This window comes from Anser brachyrhynchus (assembly GCF_964034855.1).
Source record: "Anser brachyrhynchus genome assembly, chromosome: 10".
Classification (NCBI taxonomy): domain Eukaryota; kingdom Metazoa; phylum Chordata; class Aves; order Anseriformes; family Anatidae; genus Anser; species Anser brachyrhynchus.
The window spans coordinates 16,508,994-16,528,937 of record NC_137705.1 but is presented as its reverse complement, the minus strand read 5'-3'; the positions used below and the strand labels follow the sequence as shown (position 1 = coordinate 16,528,937).

General features: G+C 51.0%; 1 protein-coding gene across 1 annotated transcript in view; it reads left to right on the top strand.

Moving 5' to 3' along the window:
• The first annotated feature begins 2,191 nt into the window (after positions 1-2,191).
• LOC308200551 (uncharacterized protein) overlaps positions 2,192-19,944 on the top strand; it is a 293,039-nt gene continuing 275,286 nt past the window's right edge. The window contains exon 1 of the mRNA XM_080606455.1: positions 2,192-2,946. The gene's annotated coding sequence lies outside the window, so the exon portion shown is untranslated. The remainder of the gene's footprint in view (positions 2,947-19,944) is intronic.

Sequence of the window (19,944 nt, the reverse complement as noted above, 5' to 3'; positions counted from 1 at the left end):
GCCTTGTTGCCAAAGGAAGGAGAAGGCTTGTCTGAAAAGCATTTGCCATCTGCAAGTGCTCTTTCCTAGGGGGCCAAAAAGAGCATTTTCCAAGCCTTCTGGCCTCAACAGCAGGGAGCAGCTAGCCTGGCTGGTCCTCAGCCATTATTGTTTTACAAATGTCTTGCACTGAGCTTCTTGGCTTTTGGGGGGTGGGGGTGGGGATCCTTAGGATCCTTAGAGAGCCAAGTCCTCTACTGTCAGAGTAATTCAGTGAGGAGACAACTGACATCAGGAAAGGGTCAAAGCTGGAGAAATCTTTACAAGAGAAAAGAGTGTGGGGTCTGTCTACACTCCCTTGCAGAGGCGGGCACGAGCGTTAGCTGAGCGTAGGAGCGCAGGCTGAGTGAGAAAGCTGGTTATGTTCAGATTGGTGGAATTTGGCAAGGAGTTGATGCTTCCCACACACAGCAGGGAGAAGCTCCTTGGTTAACCCATTGATTCAGACAAGCCAATTTTGAGATGCTCTCTGGTACTCTGCTCTACAAAACCAGGTAATCTCCTTCTCTGGTTGCTAGATCTGCTGTCTCTGGGTTGTCATGTGTGATGCCGTGAGCCCTTAGGAAATGTGAGATTTTTTTTTCCTCATGCATCACTTTGTCTTACTCCTCTCTCTCGAACAGCTACAGGGACCACAGGTTGATGCTTACAAAATTTCTCCCTCCGCTTCAAGTCAGGGAAAAAGCCTAAAGCTCTGAACTTGTGTAGTTGCCTAAAGGTTGTGCATCATATTCTAGCCTGTCTCCCTCAGTGCTGCTTGGCAGAGCTGGCTGCTCACCCCAGCCAGAGAGAGAAGGGCAAGGAAAGCAGGTACATCCTGAGTGCAAGGGTAACTGTTTGGCATCTTCTGAAACAGGAGAGGGGTCGTCTTTTTGTTATTGTGTTTTTATATATATATATTTTTTTTTTAAAAGGCAGGTTCCCCAAGCAGTGTAGCTAGGATTATCTATGGTCATAGACACTGACAGAGCATAGGCAGGGGAAGATGTGCCCCAAACAACCACAGAAGGGCTGGTGACAGCACCAGGAGCTCGGCAAGCAGGACATGAGCTTGGAGAAAGGGGATTTGGGGTTAATTGTAGTTTTCTTCTTTGTGTCTACCCTTACCCCTCACTTAGGCACTTATTTCTTGGTGTGGCATCAAATGCACTTTGAGTATGATGCAAGTCTAACTCCACATTTCTGAACTTGCCTCCTGTTATGTCACCCAGAAACGCACATGGGAAAGCAGACTCTTCCTGCCATCATCTGAATGTGGGTGCTCACATTTTCAAGGTAGCCTGGTTACTTGTGGCTTTTTTTTTAATCCTTAGTGTGATCAAATCAGGCTATTTGCGGTGTTGCAAAAGCATTTAATTAGTTCAGCTAATCACCACATCCCTGTATTTACAGCTGACTGGCACAGGCTGTGATGGTCATGCTCTGGGCTGCTCAGAAAGTGTGTGAAAGTTTTTTTTTTTTTGTTTTCCCCTGATTTCAAGCCATTTGCTCCTGTGCTTCCTCAGATCTTTCTCTTAATCATGCTTGAAGTCTGAGTGCTGGGTTCGTTAAATATAATTTGGGATAAGAGGGCAAATAGTGAAATGCCCAGAAGTAGGGATGAGTTGGATCTGCCCTCCATGCCTGTTTGTCCTTTCCTTGAGTTCCTCTCTTCAAGCTGCAAAATTCCTCTCTTGTTGCCTGTCATTTGACTTTCTTGGTGTGTGCGATGATCTTCTTGTCACTTTGGTCCATCTGTTGCCGATGGCTTTCCCTTCCCAGCCTGTAGGAGCCATCCTGTTCTGGTGGGAGGTTCCTGCCTGCTCCTCCGTGCTGCTTCTGATGGGTTGACCCTTGTGGAGAGGACACAGCTTGCCTGGAGCAAGCTTGGCCTGCTGTGGGCAGTCTGAGGATACAAACAGCTGGAAATAGTTTGCAGCACCTCTGGAGAGGCAGCAGCAGCAGTGGTTGTGGGGGGACGCTGCCCAGAGGATTCCTCAGCAAAGATGAGGCCTCCTGTTGAGGACTTTGATGGAGGCTATGACCACTGCAGGGGAGGAAGGGAGGTTATGGACCAGAAGGTGGGATTTTGCTCAGAAAAGACATTGAAGCTGATGGTCTTCTACTGGCAGCTGCTGGAAAAGCAGCGAGTCACCCAGCAGCACAGGTGAGAGACATCTGTGCTGCGTGCTGGGGGTTGGGGCACAGCCAGGAGGCTTGGGCAGGCAGGAGCTGCTGGGGGCCGCCATGCTGGGGAGGCCCAAGCACATAGAGCTTGGCCAGTGCCGTGACAAAGCAGCAAATCTCTGAGGCTGTGGTTCCTGGCCTTATGCCCGCATGGCGCCGCGGCTGGGTGTGCGATGCGGCCTCGGACCCTGTGGTGGCGCTCTCTGGGCTCGGGAAGGGGCTTTTGTTTTTTTTGCTTTTGTTGCCTCTCCTTCCCGGCCCACCCCTCCTGTCATGGCTGCCACCCGCTGCAGCCCCGGGGTGGTGGGACAAGGGCCTCTTCCTGGACTGGGAGGCCTTGGAGCATGGAGGAATTGCCTCGGTAGCCACCGTCTCCTTCTAATAATCTGGCTTTGGCTCTGCTTTCACCCCTTCCCTCTCCAAAACACCTCAGGAGCTGCACTGATACCCTTGGTGGTTTCACTGCCTCAGGTAGCACATAGGGGAACCCTGGCTGGCTGGTGGCCTGCGAAAGCCTGACAGACTTGCTGGTGGCCACTGTGGTGGCTACAAAAATACAGCTGCATCTTGCGAAGGAGGTGTGGGAGAACATGGCCGTCCAGAAGTCGTTTCTCAGGGGCTGGTGGCAGCAGAATGCCTCTGCCTGCGGGGTTGGCGGCAGCCCTTGGCACAGCCATAATAAGCCCACGATGGTGCTGGCACGAGCGGTCGGAGACGAGGAGCTGCTTCCAGTGGATCCGGGTGAGTTTGCGGCACCTGTGGGCGCATTCCTGACACCTCCACGCTCCCCTGGTTGGCTGTGTCCCAGGAGTATTGCTGGGCTGGGAGCTGGGTCAGGACGGAAGCTGTGGTTGGGCTTTGATGGCACAGTGAAGGGTTGGGGATTAATTACGGGTTGGGAATTAATCATGTGGCAGGTGCAGACAGGCTGGCTGCATAGCTCCAGACTGCTGATGCTGCTGGGCAGTGCGGGCCCCCCCCGACCTGTGTGGTGTAGACCCCCTTCTGCACATGGTGCAAGACGGGATCACCAGTGCTCCCTGCCCTTTCTGTTCTGCTGTGGCTGTTGGTGCTCACAGCTGAAACTGCACTCGTTTCGCATTATCCTTATTTGCTTCCCTGGCTTCTCCACTGCTTTTTATTGCTTCAAATAGCTGGGACTTGAGGTGTTCTCACCTGGCAGCTGTTCCTGTGAAGCTGGGGTCCTCCAGCAGGAGGCTGGAGCCCTGGCTTTCTCTTAAACGTTGGGGCCTGCTGGAAGTGGAGACCAAATGTGCTACAGAGATCAGCAGAGATGGGCAGTGCTGCTCAGCGGCACAAGGAAGCCGATAGCATGTAGGGCGTTAAACATAGCTTGTAAGGGAACCAGCTGCGAGTGGAAGAAGGGGAATCCAGACAGATTTATTTATTTTCCTACTTTCTTTCACTGGAGAAATATCTGTCTTATGTAAAGTCATTTGCTGGGTTTCTCACTGCCTTTTGGTAGCAATGAAAATCTCTGCATTCAGGCACTCTGCTCTTCTCATCTTCTATCAATGCCTCAGGAGTAGATTCTTCATAATTTGGAGTTTTGCTTTTATTATTTTTTTCTTCCTCGTCTCTTCCTCTGCAGCTCAAGTTTGGCTGGTGGTTTTGCCATGTTTTTCTTCTGAGAGGTGAGTTGTGATAAACCTTGCACAAAGCGTGAGGGACCAGACGGGTGTGTTGGTGAGGCACTGGTCACTGATACGGCATTAGTGAAAGCCCTGTGCTAGCAAGGAGCTGAGCTCTGAGGTTTGGTTGTGGATGTGACATCCTAGCAACACAGCTTTTTTTTTTTTGTATGGGAGATTTTGAATTGACGTGTGTGTGTGTGGGGTGTGACTGGGTCTGGGGTAAGAACCCTCCCTCCACCCACCCCCCTTCCTTCCCCAAATGTGGTTCTAAATTGCATCCATCATTTTATTTCCCTGTTCCAGTGATGCAGTTTGGTTCTTGCTCTAAAATGGCCTGGAGGACTGACTCCAGACTGTTTGGAGCAGGCATCAGTCTGTGCAGGATTGGACCCCCTGAAAGCCAAGGCAGGATCCTCTTGAAGGTGTTCGAAGCAGGATACTGGATGTGAGTTTGAAGGGTTTCTGGGTGCTGAGCCCAGAGAAAGCTGCCCTCTCCTCCCACAGAGCAAGGATCAGCTCTGTCTGTATCCTCTCCGCCATTCATCACCTTCCTTCTGCCCCCATCCAGGCTGTTGTCTTCAAGTGATCCTGTGCTAGAGGTCCTGTGCAGGCTCCTGCATGTCTTGGCCCTGCATCCATTTGGCAGAAAGCTGAGAGATGTTTGGGAAGGTTTTTTTTGGTTTGTTTGTTTTTTGTTTTTTTTTTTTAAGCTTCAACAAGAAGCTTCACTATTCATTCATTCCCCAAATAGCTTTCCCTCTCATTGGACAACTTCTTCCTGCTAGGACAGTCCAAGCCTGTTCTGACAGGCAGCTTATCTGCCTCACAGCTCTGACTGCTGCTTCTGTCTCTCCTTTGTGTGGGAGGTGTTTTGTCTTTCCAAACTTCTGCTGACTTCAGTGGTCGCTAGCTTGTGCCCAAACATGCACTGATAGCGCAGTTCAGTGCTGAAATTTGCCACTGATTTTTATTTATGTCCCTGCAGCATGTTTTTCTTCACAAAGGGAAGGACTTATGTGTTTTGGGGAGGGGCCAGAGGGTTGCTATTGAAAGTTAGCAAAGCAGCAGTTCTCCATTGACCCTGCCTGCCTCTGACTAGTGAGTCCTGCAGCACAACACGGTGTTGAGGGATGCCAGGCTAACGAGGGTCCAAATAAGGGGCTGAACTGTTCTGAACTGCACAAAAACTGTCTGAAAAAGCACAAAGCAACCAGTTAGTTCCTTTCCTGTGTTGCCAGCTGCTGAGGCTGGTCTAGAGAAATTCCCAGTCTAGTTTTAAATCCTGTGAAAGCGGAGAGAAGTGCATGTGTGCCCATGTAGATTTACAAATCTCATTTTTTTTATAAAACAAATCTGGTCTTGTTAGAAGCTGCTGTCTGCCAGTGTGCAGTGCCCGATACAGAATCAGTGCTACAGCTTTCAGGCAATACGATGGGAAGCAGCGGCAGCCAGGAAAGCCCCATCTTTTTGGGAGGGGCACGCTTCTCCTACAGCAGCAGTATCAGCCCAGTGCCTGCAGCCTCATCCCCGAGACCAGCCTCGCTGCGCCCGTCTCAGACAAAGAGAGAGGACAGACCCTCCCAGCAGAGATGTGTCTGTGGAGAGCACTCCTTGGTCATACATGGCGCGTGAGGAAAGCTCTTGGTGCTGCTGCCAGCCTTCGGTTACCAAGGTCAGTCGCCACCCTGAGCCTGATTAAAAGTCTCAGTGATTTAAACCGGGAACACTGAGGCTTGGTGATGGGCTGGGGCGTGGCTGCCTTACCTCAAAAATGGTGGCTGGTACAGCTAGTGGTGGTGGGCCACCAGGAGATGAAGATGCAGACAGGAACATTCTCCCTACCTCAGTGCCAAAAATCAAGCTCTGAACTCTGGCAGTCTGGAGTAATTCCCAGATGTTGCCCTCCTGAAATAACTATGGACGAAACTAGGTGATGGTTAGTTGTCCCGAACGACCAAAGCTTCTTTGAGCCTTTTCCTTGTGGAGGTGCCTTTGGTTTTGTCTTGGGAGGTCTTTGCTTTTCTTCCTGAAAGCTGAGATACTTTCTGTTGGCCATGCAGTGCCATTAAACGTCCAATGCAACTGCATGTGCAGCGGAGGCCTGGGGATGTTTGTAGGTCAGGGATGACAGATACTCGCAGGACTCATAGGTGCTATTATTTAATTGCATTCCAACAGCAGCGAAAGCAGTAGCAAGAGTAATAAACAAATTATAATCTACATTATGAAGCTGACAAATACCACCCACTCATTACCTGTCTTTAACCACTCTCATTACTAGCCAGTCTTTGTGGGAACTGATCTTGCTTCTCAGTGTCCCACTTGTTCACCTAATATCATTATCTGAGGCAATCGGCCGCTCCTTGTGAAAGAAGAGGAAGGTACTTTTCCTGGGGCTTGTTCTCTGGGTGCTGAAATCTGGGTAGCTCTGAGGTGGAGGAGTGTGGAGGACACTTCACAGAAGTGTGGTGTGTCTGGGAAGCGACGACTGAACTCCACAGGGACAATGGGGTGGGTTGTGGGTGGCAGGATGGCAAATTGTCTCTGGGGGAAAAGGCTGCGCTCTGCTCGTCTTTGTTGTATTAAGGACTAAGGTCCAGCAAAAGGATGTTAGGGAGAGGAATGTTTTTTCTCTCCCGATATACTCTAGGGTTTGGGAGGGAGCTGGGTTGCTGGGTAATGACCGTTGACTCTTGGGCTGCTCCAAGCCCAGGTGTTGCTGGAGGAAGTCCTGGTAGGGCTTCTGTGGGAACCTGTTCGGGCTCTGGAAAAACCAAGTGAGCTCCAGTATTTTCTTGGAGTGGTCTGGCGTAGCTTGGCTTCAACAGAATCGAGGGTGCTGAGCCTGAGGAGAGCAGTCTTGGTGGTGCCTGGCTGCTGCCTTCACGTTGTGTCAGGCTAAATGCTACGACGGCGTGGTGCCTGGGGTGCAGCTGTGCTTCCCTCGGTGGCACAGGCGCCCACGGCTGGGACCCTTCTTGAGGGAGGTTGTTGAGGCCAGCAAGCCGAGGAGTTGAGCGAGAGAGCAGGTAGGAAAACTCTCCATGGGTGGCAGGACGCTGGGGAGCTGGAGGTCCTGTTGTGCTCTCAGGGTTTTGAGATATCTCATGGCGGTCTCTAATGGGTAAATAATAAGCTGAAAGATGGGAAATGAAGATCGAAAGGTGAAGGGCCAGCTTTCCCGATAGGGAATTGACATTAGTCAACTGTGACAAGGGGCTGCCAAAGGTCGGAGCTGCTGAATGGGTCTGTTAATGATAAATAGGAGTAAGTGGCAGATGAAGTCTGCTGCTCGCTATTCAGAGCAGCAAAAAACAAAAGCTCTGGTGAATAGCTGTAGAAAGTCCTTGTAATTGAGAGTAGTGGGGTTGTGCAATAAGACGCTGAGAAAAGCAAAGCAATCCAGGAGGGAGAGGGAGCCATTGTAATCGGTAATTCATCGTAATTCAGTGCAGGGGGCTCAAAACAGGGTAGTGTCATGTGGGTGACAGAGCTCAGAAGTTCAATGAACTGGGCTAGAGGAACAAGGCTTGGTGCTGAGTAGTGTTTGTTTTTGTTTAAAACAAAACAAAAAAAAACACAATCAGCTCCTAGGAAAAAAAATCACCAACAGTTTAAATGCACTGTGTAGATCTGCGGGGAACAAAGTTTATGCAGGTTTGGGGGAGACTGGAGAAACTAATGCAAGGAAAATCCTCTGAGGGCTGTTAAATGCCACTACACAGCCTCTGGTTGAGAAGGTCCTGGAGCTGCAAATAGCTGGATCCTGGGAAAGCATTTGTAATGAAACATGGCTACGCTCTCACCCTGTTCTTACGTTCTTCCTTAGATGCTGCTGTCAGCTGCTGCTGGAGATGAGGCACGATGTAGCTTGATCCAGCTAGGCTTAGTGGCTCTGGTTCCTCTGCTCTTCCAAGAAGATACTGTCCTGTAATAACCAATGCCTAGTCCGCTGTGACTGCGTGTGTGTGAGGAGGTTTTATGGAGGTTGGCGATGCTGTTCCTCCTCTTCTGTCTCTCTGTTTGGAGAAGAAAGATGCTGAAGTGCGTGGCTGGAGGAGAAAACTCCTGAGGTTATTGTACCTCTGTTCTCAAAGGGATACCGCAGTAGGTGGGCGATGACCTGTAGCACACCCAAAGCAGGGAGAGGGGCTGTTCTTTAGCAGACACACTGAGCGTCTTGTTCTTTATCAGCATCAGCTGCTGAAACGGACGGTTTAGGTGACGGAAAGCCATCACCGTGGTCACTAAACCTGCCTCTCGTCTCCTCTGAGTGATGCTGGGGCAAGGCACCAGTTCCAAAAGCACTTGCTTTGTTTGATCTGCCCTCTCCCGTCACGTAAGTGCCATGCTTCTGGCTGAGAGGTGGGTGCCGTGGAAGTAGCTGGAAGGGTCAGGGCAGCTTGTCGTGCCCTCGCAGCCCCGTGTGCTGCTTTAAGCCATGCCACAGGGGGCTGAGACGCCGTGTGGGAGCGCAGGAGTGAGACGGGTCCCTAATGTTCCTGTTGCTCAAATGGGCCCACTGAGGTTCCTGATCCGTGGAGATATGTCGTAATGAGGATTAGGAGAGAGCCCTCGTTGTAATCCTCTGTTGGTGCTTCCTGCCTACATACACGAGATGTTTCCTATCATCAGGGAGTAACCTCTGTGGAAGATAGGATCAAGTTCCCAGGAACCAGGCTGCAGTAAGAGTGAAGGAAGAATGAGGAAACTGTCCTAATTTGAGGCTAATCTCATAAATACAGGGCTGGATACAGACAATAGGAAGAGAAATGCCAGGAGAGCTTTAGCATTTGGCGAGGGAATCATCTTTTGCCAGGAGTAGCCTTAATTGTAACTTGTGATGTGGTAAAGCTGCCGTTTGATCTCAGCTTCTGCAGAGGGGATGAGACAGATTCTGCTTTGTGTCTCCAGAGGAGGAGTAGCCTGAGAAAGGACGGGGAAATGTGGCTTCAAAAGCCATGTTTCGTGCACTCTTGGACTGACTGAAGCGGCAGCGCATGGATGGAGCGCTTTATTTCTCAGTCTGGATTTTGGTAAAGCACTACATGAGGAGGAGAAAAGGGCTGTTGTGACTTTTCCTGAAGCACACATGCTAACGTACCCACCGGGTATTTAGTGTTGCAAAGACATTGCTGAAAACACAGAAGACCACAAGTCTTTTAGTGGGGGGAAGAGCATTGGTGGTGTTTCTTTCTCCTACACAAACCCAGAGCTGGAGCCTGTAGCAGTCAGATTCTTGGCCTGTCCCTCCCTCTCACCTTTCATGTGGGCTGGGTGGAGTGTGCTGAAGCTGTCTGTGGCAGGGAATTCTCTCAGGAGAGCTGCTTTTCTAACCCTCTTCAGACAGCCTGTTAAAATGAGGAGGTGCCTTCTGTCTTGTCCAAATCGTGGCGCCCGGCACAGAGCCTGCGGTGCCTCTGTGTGCTTCCTTTGCTAGCAGGGTGAGCTCGTGCATGCCTGTGGGAAGTGTAATGGCCTTTACAGGGTGCGTGAGGGTCCCTACCCCCACGTACACGTGGAGCTGATGCTCCAGCATGGGCCGGCAACCATGCGAGTGACTGCAGTGCAACGAGGCAGGGACACGGGTTGCTCATCCCCACCCTGAAGGCGGTGTTGCAAGTTCCTGGAAAATGCCGTCATGTCCTTGTGGGTTTGGACTCATCTGGCTTTTTACTACCTGTCCTGCTCACAGGTGCTTGGTTGTGGTGCTGTTTTATGTGTTGCCCAGCTCTGGGTTGATCACTTCTTCCTTCAGAAGCTTTACAGGCTTTGTCTTAGACCAAGGTTGGGAAGCAAAGGTGATGCACGAACCCCCTGCTGCTGCTTAGACTTCTGTCCCTTCTAGGTGGTCCAGCGTGGGCAGGAGATCTCACCAGCCTTGTCCTAAGAAGAACGATACAGTAGTTCCCCATTCTAGGCATGTATTACGACGAGACCTTTCAGCCCATCCATGTTTTAGTTTCCCACTTCTGTTTCTGGCCCTCCCAAGATGGTTGATTTTTTGCTGAAGGACAGCAGAAGAGTCATGCCATGTGGACTTCCACTGCTTACCTAAATGGTTTTCTTTGCTGTCTTCTTGACACTGTAGCAGGTTATGTCTACTTCATTATAAACAGTACACCTATGTTATTATAAATACTGCACAGTTTGGCTCTAGCTGCTTTTTTCTTTTTCTTTTTTTCTCTTTTCTTTTTTCTCTTTTCTTTTTCTCTTTTTTCTTTTTTTTCCTCTTTTCAACGGCTGTGTTTGAGATGAACTCTGGCAGCAAGCAAGGCTGTCTCAAAGGGCATGTGCCGTGGCGTGGATGCATCAGATCCTCCTTTGTGCTAAGCGTACACTGATAAAGGCTCGCTGAGTAGCGCCTACGGGTGGTTGATGCAGCTGGATGGTGCACAGAGTGCTTGTAATTGCTTCTGCTGTCTTCTGGGATGTGCTTCCAGCAAGTCAGGACACCTGGTAACGTGCTCGTAACATCTATTAGCCTTGTAATTTTATAAGTGGAGCTTTAATCCTGCCTGGTTGCCAGTCAGGTCTGGAAACACTGACACTGGTGCTCCAGGGTCTCTGCTGAAATGCTCTGCCTGGTCTCCGGGCTTGCTGGATTTTGCTGCTCTTTGTTGTTTCCTCCTCCTCGGCAGGTGTTCCACTCCCTCGCTCAGGTCAAATCCTGCCCTTGTCTGTCAGACTTCTCCCTGAGTCCTGCTGTAACGTGGATGTTTGAACGTTGATCCTTTGCTAGCCAGGTCCCAGCGCGTGCTGTTTCCCCCTTTACAGGCAGCAGACACCCTGCAGTTGAGGAGCTGTCAGGCTAAAGGGGACAGCATTCCTGTAAAGCCCCGGTGGCACTGGGCTTTGTGCCGCTGGAGCGAGAGGTAGGCTTCCTGCGGAGAGAAGGTGGCTTGGAGAACACCTGCTTCGTGTGAGCTGCTGAGAGCTGCTCCCCTGCGGGATGCGGAGTCCCCGTGCCGCCAGCCGGCTGTGCGAAGTCCGGAGCCCAGCCGGGCAGGAGAGGGAGGGAAGGGGACGTCCATCCTGTGTGGGCTGTGAGCAGCCCCAGGGCTGAGCCACCGCCAGGAAGCTGGAAAAGAACCGAGCAGAGCTTCTAACCAGCCAGCTTTCCCCAGAACCTGGTGGGCCCAGCCTTCTTCTCCAAGGCCTGCTCTAAGCAGAGGCGTGAGGCGTCGTGCCAGGCTGCCCAGCTGGTGAAGTCCTGGCCTGCAGCCACCCATCCCCACCTGGGAAGGTGTCCCCTGGAGAAGGGCTGGCAGCAGCGTCCTGCTCTGTGGGAAGACCCAAAGAAAGAAGCTGCTGGCAGTCATCACGGAGGGGATGCAGAGCACGCAGGAGGATCTCAGGGTGGAGTTTCAGGACACAGGGCAGCCCAGCTCCCAGCTCCAGCTCTGGGGCAGCCCTGGTGAATGTTCTTGGCAGCACTGGGAGGGACTGGTGTGCTGTGAGGAGGGTGGGGAGGACGCACCGCACCAAACTCGCGCTTGTCTCTGTTCTCCTTAGGGCATTCTTCATTCATCAAACTTGTTACCGGGGCAGCTTTGGGGAAGTAACCAGTTTCCTGAAAGCAGAAGCCTTTCCTGATCGAATGCCCTGAGTGCCCAGTGCTGGGCTTGGGGTGAACTCCTGTGTTGGGCAGAGCAGGGTGCGGAAGGCAGGGATTCTTGTCATGTGCTTGGCTACCACTGGCCGTGGACAGGAATCCAAAGCACCAAACACAACCAAAGAGGTGGTTTCAATCACCTGCAGTCAGATGCTCCCGGGGAGCAGAGCAAAGCTTTAAATGGAGAACACAGGCTACTTCTAGTTCACGTGTCTTTGTCTTGCCTGGCTCTAAATGGGATTTCAGGTGTGTTTCTCCAAAATAAGCAGCAAGAACCAATTTAGGGTGAGTGCAATCGTTCTCCTTCCCCGGTCTTCACCGCCACAGTTAGCGGGGACACGATTGCAGGCAGCACCCCTGTGGCAGGGCTGTCGTGAAATAATGAGCTGGCAAGTCCAGTATCCTTATTTATATTTGGTTTTAAAAAATATCAAAATTATCACGTTTCCTGCAGACGTGGACTGAGAGGAATGGGTGGTTCTGCTTCTGGCAGGTCTTTCTGATAAAGGCCCGCTGCTTTTAGCAAGCGTCGTGGCACTCGAGTCACTGCTGGGACTCAGCGTCTCCTCTTTCGCTGCTTCCGCTGCACCTACTAGGAGACAGGTATCTTCTGTGCGAGGGGTTTTAAGGAGTCACTTAAATCTGAAAAGGAAACAGGCTATAACCCATGTGCATCTTTTTGTTCTACCTCTGTCCCTGTAGGGAATATGTACAGGAATCTGTATTTCATTAATTGAAACTGTTTCTTGCTTTGCAGGAAAAAAAAAAAGATGCAAACCATGACTGCAGAAAATGGAAGTGTAAACAAGAAACCACAAACAGTGCTTCATTTTGGAGGCATTGTTCCTTAAGAACACGAAGCCTTGTAGGCCTGGAGGATCTGTGAATCAAGTATCAATTGGTGTGATGTACTAGAAAAGGAAATGTATAACTTCTGTGTTAATGTCCAGCGAAGCTCAATGAAGCCTTGGGGAGGTGAGGAGGGTCGAAAAGGTTTCAAAGGGACACAGCGCACAGAGCTGCTGGCTGTGCGTCCAGGACTTCTCAGGAGTCCCATGGGAACGTTAGTAGTTTATTCTCAGCAGTGTTTGTGGAATGTGAGTCGGTAATTTGGAAACTCTTTGCATGACTTTCAGATTTAAAATTAAAGAGAAATGTGGCCTAGATCTTAAGCGACTGAGGAAGTTCTCCTCAATGAATACTGAGGTATCCCATAAGCAGCGCCTAGAAAACCAAATCCTGTAAGGATGTCTCCACTTGGAATACAAATTCAGTAGGCAATTTAGGTGATCTTGGACTTGGAAGTCACCGTGCCATTTGGTGACAAGAAGAAATCACTTGTGAATTATCTGTTAGCTTAAATATGCTCACCTAGAGCACATACTGCATAACTGAGCATAACGAGTGCAGTCACCACAGATGGAGTCTGCTCACGGCTAATATGTGAACTGAGAAAGGAGCTAAATCCCGTGAGCACTTGGCCCAACTTCTCCCAGCTCTACTGTCCAGTTGTAAAGGAGCAAAATGTTTAGTTAATGTCAGTATCGATGGCTTAGGAAGATCTTATCTGTATTTATTATTACTGCTCAATTTGGAAAAGAGTTCGGAAGCTTTCGGAGTGCCTTTTTGCTTTCTCTTACCTGCTTCTGTAGGGTTGCCAGCAGGTCGGAGCCAGGCAGTTATCCCCTCAGGTCAGGCAGTTTGCAGGTGGGTTGGTTGGGCAGGGATTTCGGGAGGGTCCTTGTCTTCTGTGCTGAGATGCGGAGGGGTCCCTGCCTGGCGAGGCAGCACTTCTCACCTCTGCAGCTTGGATTAGGGCAAGGGAAGAACAAACTGTCACTGTGAGCTGTTCTGGCCAACTCTCTTCTTCTGTCAACTGCCAACCCTGATTTTATGTTCAATTATTTACATGAGATCATTAGCCCTGTGCTAGTTGCTGTAGGAGGCTAACGATGTAAAACCTGTGCCAGGTTTAGACACCGTACAGGCTCCCGTGACATCAGTGGAATGATGGCACTCACTTCAGGACATAACCCAAACCGTCTGAGAGGAGTGGATGGCTTCTCTTTTTCCCAGCTCACTGTCTCAGGAAAGCCCACAAGACTGGGGAAATGAACCCAAGTTCTGGCTGGAGTGAATCCCTTCCCTGTAGGACACGTGTGCTCAGGGAGGGGGAGCTGGCAAAATCTCCCCATCCTCTGCACTTGGAGCAGTAAGGTATTTAACACTTCCATTTCACCTGTATGTTAAAACCAAGGGTATGGCTTCAGAATCGCGTTCCTGCACTGGCCTGGATCTCCCTTCTGTCTTCTCTGCCATGCATTTGAACAGGGTTTCTGAGGAATACTCCGTCGGAGGTCCACCACATGCTTTCCACAGGACCAGGCTTGGGCAAGGCAGTACAGGGAGCATCAAATCAGTTATTTGGAGAGCCTGGGCAAAACAAAATGCATCAGCCTCCGCCCTCCGGAGAGCGAAAACTCCAGATATTTCTTCTGAAGGTGCCTGGTAGTTACAAGCAGATCTCCTCCCTTCCAGTGCCAGCGGTGATGGCAGGCTGCTTGTTACTGCCCTGATGTTATTTCCGTGTCCCCGCAGCCTGGGTGGACGTGTGTATTTCTAGTTGTTCTTTTCTCATGTTCTCCTTTCTGAACTTCCCTTTAGACTGTTGACAAACTGTCTGCCTTGGTTAACGTTGGTCGCCTGGTGGCCGCGAGGTCGGGGACCGGAGGTGCCACACTCCATTCCCAAGGCTGGACGAGCTCTGGGAGTTTGGGGTCGGTGGTGCTCCCCTGCTCCGTTAGCAGACGTTGCCCTTTTGCTGCCTGCAGCCGCCTTCCCGAGGGGAAGCGTGGGCTCTGCCTCGGTGAGGTGCTGCGGGGCGGCCAAACATCCTCAGCAGATAGAGATCGTGTAATTCAGGTGGACCACTAAACTTTTAGGCAGCGATTAGGACTTAGGCAGTAACTCTGAGTCAACTAATAAATACATCTGGGTGGTGCCTGGCTGTATTTTCCGATGGCAGATCCTTCCTAGGTAGGCCTGATGTTTCTGTGTTCTCTGCTGGCCTCCCAAATGCTCTGCTTGGAAACCTGATCAAAAGCCTGTGGTGACGGTAAAGGGAGATGCCCCACTGAATTCCACGGGTTGTCTTTGCTCCTCTAAGCTTGTAGACAATCCCAGGTGGTTTCTTTGATGCCCTTCTTCCCAAGTGGATGAAGTAATTATGACTCCTGTGCAGCAGGCTAATAGTTCTGAAGACTTTAGTCAGGCTGATTAACAACCGTGCTTTAATAAAAAAAATGTTCTGGTAAATCCTTCTGAATTGCAGCCCTAATTACTCTACAGCCTGATGTGAAGCAATTGCGAAGCTAATAGGATCACCTGAATCCAGTTAATGAATCCTCTGCCACGGCTTGCTGTGACTCACACCGTGTGTAGTGTCTCCCGGTCTCCCCTGTCCTGCTCCATTCCCTAGTGAATATTTATGATGTGCGTTGCCAAAGGTAAGGGGGTGCGCACCTGAACTTTGAATAAATTGCCTTAGATGTATGTGCATCCTTCCTCTTATTATTTTGGGGGATTGTAAGGATCAAGAGCCAGGGCTTTTTGCTTTGGTCTCAAGGCGAGTTCATTCAAGAAGTCGCTGGTTGCTGTTACTGCCCTTCCAGGGCTTTTCAGCTATTTCTGCTCTTCTCAGGCTGCCAGGCTTTGCGAGAGACCTGTACAGCCCCGCTCCCTGCTTCCCCAGAAGCGTTCAGCAGGTGTGAGAGAACGGAGTTAGGAGAAACAGCTCCTTGCTAGCGCTTTAAGATTGTTTGTCCTGTATCAGGACAGGAAAAAGCATTAATCTGGAAGTCATTTGTTTTTGCTGGAATGCTTTTTCTTTCGGTTTCAACCCTTTGTGTGTAAACTTGCTTATGGTGCCTGCTGCTTTCCCCCTCAGCACCCAGTGCGTTCAAAAGGAGAAAGCCAAGACCACGTTCTTCCACCTTGACAAGGCCGTAAGCTGCTGATATGGGTTTGGGAGGCTCAGGGCTGCTCAGGAGAGTGAGAGTCTGGGTGAGCAGCAGAAACCCGATGATGCTTTTGGTTTTAAGGTACTTTTTCCTCTGACAGGTGGAGGATGTAGGCGAGGTCTGGGGCTTGCGGCCGACTGCTGTGTTAAGGGCTTGGCCTCAGTCAGGAATAAGCAAAAGGTTGTAATGAAAGTGGCTGTTCAGAACTTCCCTCCTTGTTGACTTCTGGTCCTAAATGTTCTGTTTCTTTATGAGTCTTAACCTATATAGGCTGGAGATAGACATAGGTTTATAAGATTAACTGCCTGTTTAGGCACACCGTAAAATGTACCCCTAACCATGTACCTTATGACTACCGTAATGGCAAGGAAGCCTGGCTGACAAACTCAGTGGCAGGAAGCAAAGTAAACATCCGAGGGATGTAACAAAGATGTTCAGGAAGGTAGGACGTAGCCACGGGCCAGAGGCGAGACTTGACACCGGTTACATTTCTGGTCCAGTAGCCCCAGCGCAGCCCGTCGCTAAACATCATCCAACAAAAAACATTTATCTTAACTGCTCCTGAGTTTTTCACTTTGTGTGAAAAAGCAGGGCTGGGGCTGGGGCCTGGCAGTCCCCGAACCGAAGGGGTAATTCAGCAGCGGGGAGGATGTACGCGGCAAAGCTCTCCCTCTCACACTGCTTGCGCTACTGCTGATTGCAGATACTGCAAAACTCCAGCTCCCTGTGAGGGTGTTCGTAGGGGATATTGGGCTGGGGGTGTTCAGAGGCTTAATTAAATCTCTGTCCAGGAACTCAAAGGCCTTGGTTAAGAGGAGGAAAATGCCAAATGATTCAAATATTACAGTAGAGAAAGATGAATTAATGTCGCTAGAAAGGAACTGTAAAAATATATATTTGTTTGTATGCTGGCAACAGATTCCAGGCTAGTCCATTACAGCTGAGGGGAGAGAGGTGTTTTTTTTTGTTTTTTTTTTTTAAGCAGAGGTTAAAGAAAGAAATAAGAGGCTCGGTGGCATTTGGAAAAGAGGAAGAAAACCAAGCTCAGCAAATGTGCTTGGAAATGGTAAGACACGGAGGGGGAGAGCAGCAGAGATGGTGCCGGAGGGTTTGCGTTACAGGTGCAGCAGCATCTCCGTAGTGCTCCAGCCTAGCTGGGGCCTGAACAAGCCTCTCGTGAGCCACAGGCTGAATGTGGGAGGAAAGGAGCGCAGTTTCTTGGGTTTTTAAATATTGCAGTGTTGGGCTTCTGCACCTACGGCTTTCCCCTGGAAGCTCAGGGCCTGCTCTTTGGAGGCTCCCGTCTGGTGCTACCAGGCTGTCTGCTCCGGGCTTGGCTGCACTCAGTGGGTGAGGAACGTAGGACCCGTGGCATGGATAGACGCTGGGTTTGACTGCTTGGGCTGCTTTATTTTTTTAATTTCCTTATGGAAGAACTGGGTAATGTGTTCTGGGGCTGAGATGCTGGGTGCCTTTGTGGTGACGCTGCGAGCTGGGGGAGAAGGGGAGTGCATGCGTTGTTGGGAGGCAGCTTGGGGCTTAACTCAGGGCTTTCCTCGGGGTGGGTGGGTGGGAGGGAGGACGCCACTTCTCACCCCTTGCTCACACAGCAGAGGTCGGCCGTCCTGCTGACGTTACCCTTTGTCTTGCTGATAAATACTTGCATTTTTGATATTTTGAAGCCGAGTGCAGGGAGATCAAAACTCGACCTTGTCAGCTTTTTGGGACAGTGGGAACTGGCTGCTTCCCGCACGTCGCTGTGGGGTTGCTTCATGTGGCCGCCCCGTGTTTGGGCAGCGCCTTGCTCTTCTCCTGGAGATGCTGCAGGCCCTTGGGGGCTGTCCTGCAGGATCTGGCCCCGAAAAAGCACAGCAGGGCTGTCTGCTGGGCACAAGTGGGCCCTTCGGCCAGGAGGAAGGAGTTTCTTCCCGGCTCCGCCGCAGATTTACTCCCCGGAACTTCAGCCCCTCGGCATCGATGCCTTGGTGGGGCAAGGAGGGGGTGCTGGCGGAGCAGCTCCGTGCTGCTGCTCCCGTGTGTCCTCGCCGCGCGGGGCCCTGGCACGTAGCGCTCTGCCTGGCTGGCTTGGTGGAGCTCCCTGAAGCTGGTGGGAGTTCCTAGCGTGCCCCAGAGTGGGACAAAGATTTTAAACCTTCACCCTCAGCCATGGGGCAAGTATTCAGGAGGCTTTCATCTTTGGAAAATGCTCTGGGTGCTCTGGATGAAAGAGCTATTATTTACCTATCAACAACATAATCCCCCTCCCTCCTCCAGATTGTGGGCAAGCTCCTGGGGCAAACGGCACTGTAATTAAGAACAAATATTTACTATGAAGGACTAGCTGAGGCCTGGCTGGGCAAGCAGCCACGAGCCTTGTCTGAACTTGCCTTCTGTTTGTTCCCCTTTGAAAGCAAGGAGTCAAAGTCTTTTGTCAGAGGAGTGTTTGTGAGGCACAAGATGGTGGGTTGGGCCTCTGAAGCAGCCAGGAACCGTCAGGCTGTTTGTTCCAAGCCTAGGAAATCCCCCACAAGCAGCAGTTACTTGCTCTAGAGGCACTTGGCTGCTTTTGTCAGGGATTGCTGTTTAGCAGATCCGCAAGTGAGGGTGGGTGCAGAGGTACGCCCGCATGCAGGAACTGCAGCTGGCATCACGCTGCAAGCAAGCCTTGGGAAATATTTGTTTGGGTGCTTTAAAATCACAAATTAATTTAGGCTTCATTTGCATCTACTTTCCCTTTTGATTTCTCTTGCAATTCAGGAGTTTACTTCCCGGGGCTCAAGTCCTGGTGTTTTGATGCGAGGGAACTCGGCTGCCGGAGAAAGCAAGCGCTTGCAAAACTGCTGGGGCTGTTCCACAGCTCAACCTCGCGGCCTACTCACCTGCCCTCGGCCACTCTGATCAACAGCAAGGAGGGGTGACGGGGATCTTGCTCATCTTCTGGCAAGGCCCAGCAAGCTGAAATTTAATAAATAAGTCAATTGTGAGTAATAGAAGTAATTGCAAGGATGTGGTGTGTGGTTCAACCAGCTATCACTGGTGTGGTAATGCAACAAGGCATGTGATTAGACTGGGAAATTGCTGTAGCATACCAAGATAGGCAGCACGAACAAGTAAACGTGGGAGCCATGTACGCAGACGTGCGGAGCTCACAAAAGGACCGAGCAAAGTGTCCAAGCAGCACCAGCACCAGCTCCCGGGGTGCTGAGAAAGCCGTGGAAGTAACCAGAGAGCTGCCCCGCAGCTCCCTGATGTGCGTGCCACAAAGCTCAAGGTTACAACTTATCCGAGTCTTTTAGGAATATGTGACCAACTGGGCTGATTTAAGAGCCTTTTTTTTTGGTTTGTTCCTCCTTGAGGTAGGGGTGGTTATGTACTCTCTGCGGTGCGGTAACTAAAAACGGGGCTTGTGGCTTCCTGTGCTCGTGGGCTGAGCCTACCTGCCTGGAGCTTGTGTATTTGATGGCCGCTTCCGTTTTTTTTAAATAACCTCCTTTGCTACCAGAGAGCAGCCGTCCTCTGGGGCTGTAGTCTGACTGAGCTGTCGGCTCTGGTGTGGGAGCTTGGCCGCTGCGCTGGGGCGAAGGCAGGGGGGGTCCGGGAGGGCTGGGCAGGGGAAGGCCACGCAGCAGTGGGGCAGGGAGTCACAGGGGAGTCACAAAAGAGGAAACGTGAGCTAGAGGGGCCCTGGCAGGCTTGAGGTTAGTGCTCCTTACAAAGGCAGGAACAGGCTCAGCAGGCACTTGCTGGGGCTTTATCAGCACCAACCTCCTGGTTTGGCCCAGCAGATGCGCGCGAGGAGGAAGCGGCGGCGCAGCCGCTCCAGCTTGTGCCATGACCGGGATGTTAGCGCTGGCAACCCCCCGCTACAGACACTGCTCGAGTGGAATAAAACGTGCTCGCTGGTTTTCGTGTTAAACCCACACCATCCCGTTTCGTGGAAATACTCATTTTTGGCTTCTGTGGCCTAAAGAAATGCCAGAGAAGGGATTGGGTCTCTGGTTTGGTTTGAACTGAAGAAGTCATCCACTGTGGTGTGTGCCACGCAGGTGGGCTGTAGGAGGGGAGCCTGGCTTTCAGCTCCTGATCTTTGCCAGGGAAACAGACATCTGCACTCCCTTTGCTGAGCCTGCAAGGCTTTTGCTGGATTTTGAAGGGAAGGGTGTGAGTAAAACTGCGTGGAAGATAGGCCGTGCTTTCTGTAAGCACTGAAGTTCTGGTCAGAGAAAGCACAGCTTGTTTTTTTAGGGGAGAATGATTCCCGCTGTTTCCGTTGATTTTTCCCCTTCTGCTGCTGTTTCCTTGTCACATTTGCCCTGCGGTAGGTTAAGGGCCTCCCTCATGTATTTGGGTGCTGTGCCCTGAAAAAGTGAGTTTGGCTGAAGAGCAAGCCTGCAAGAAATGCTCAGAGCTCTTGTTTGTCTTGGCCGGCGTAAGATCCTGAAGCCTACTA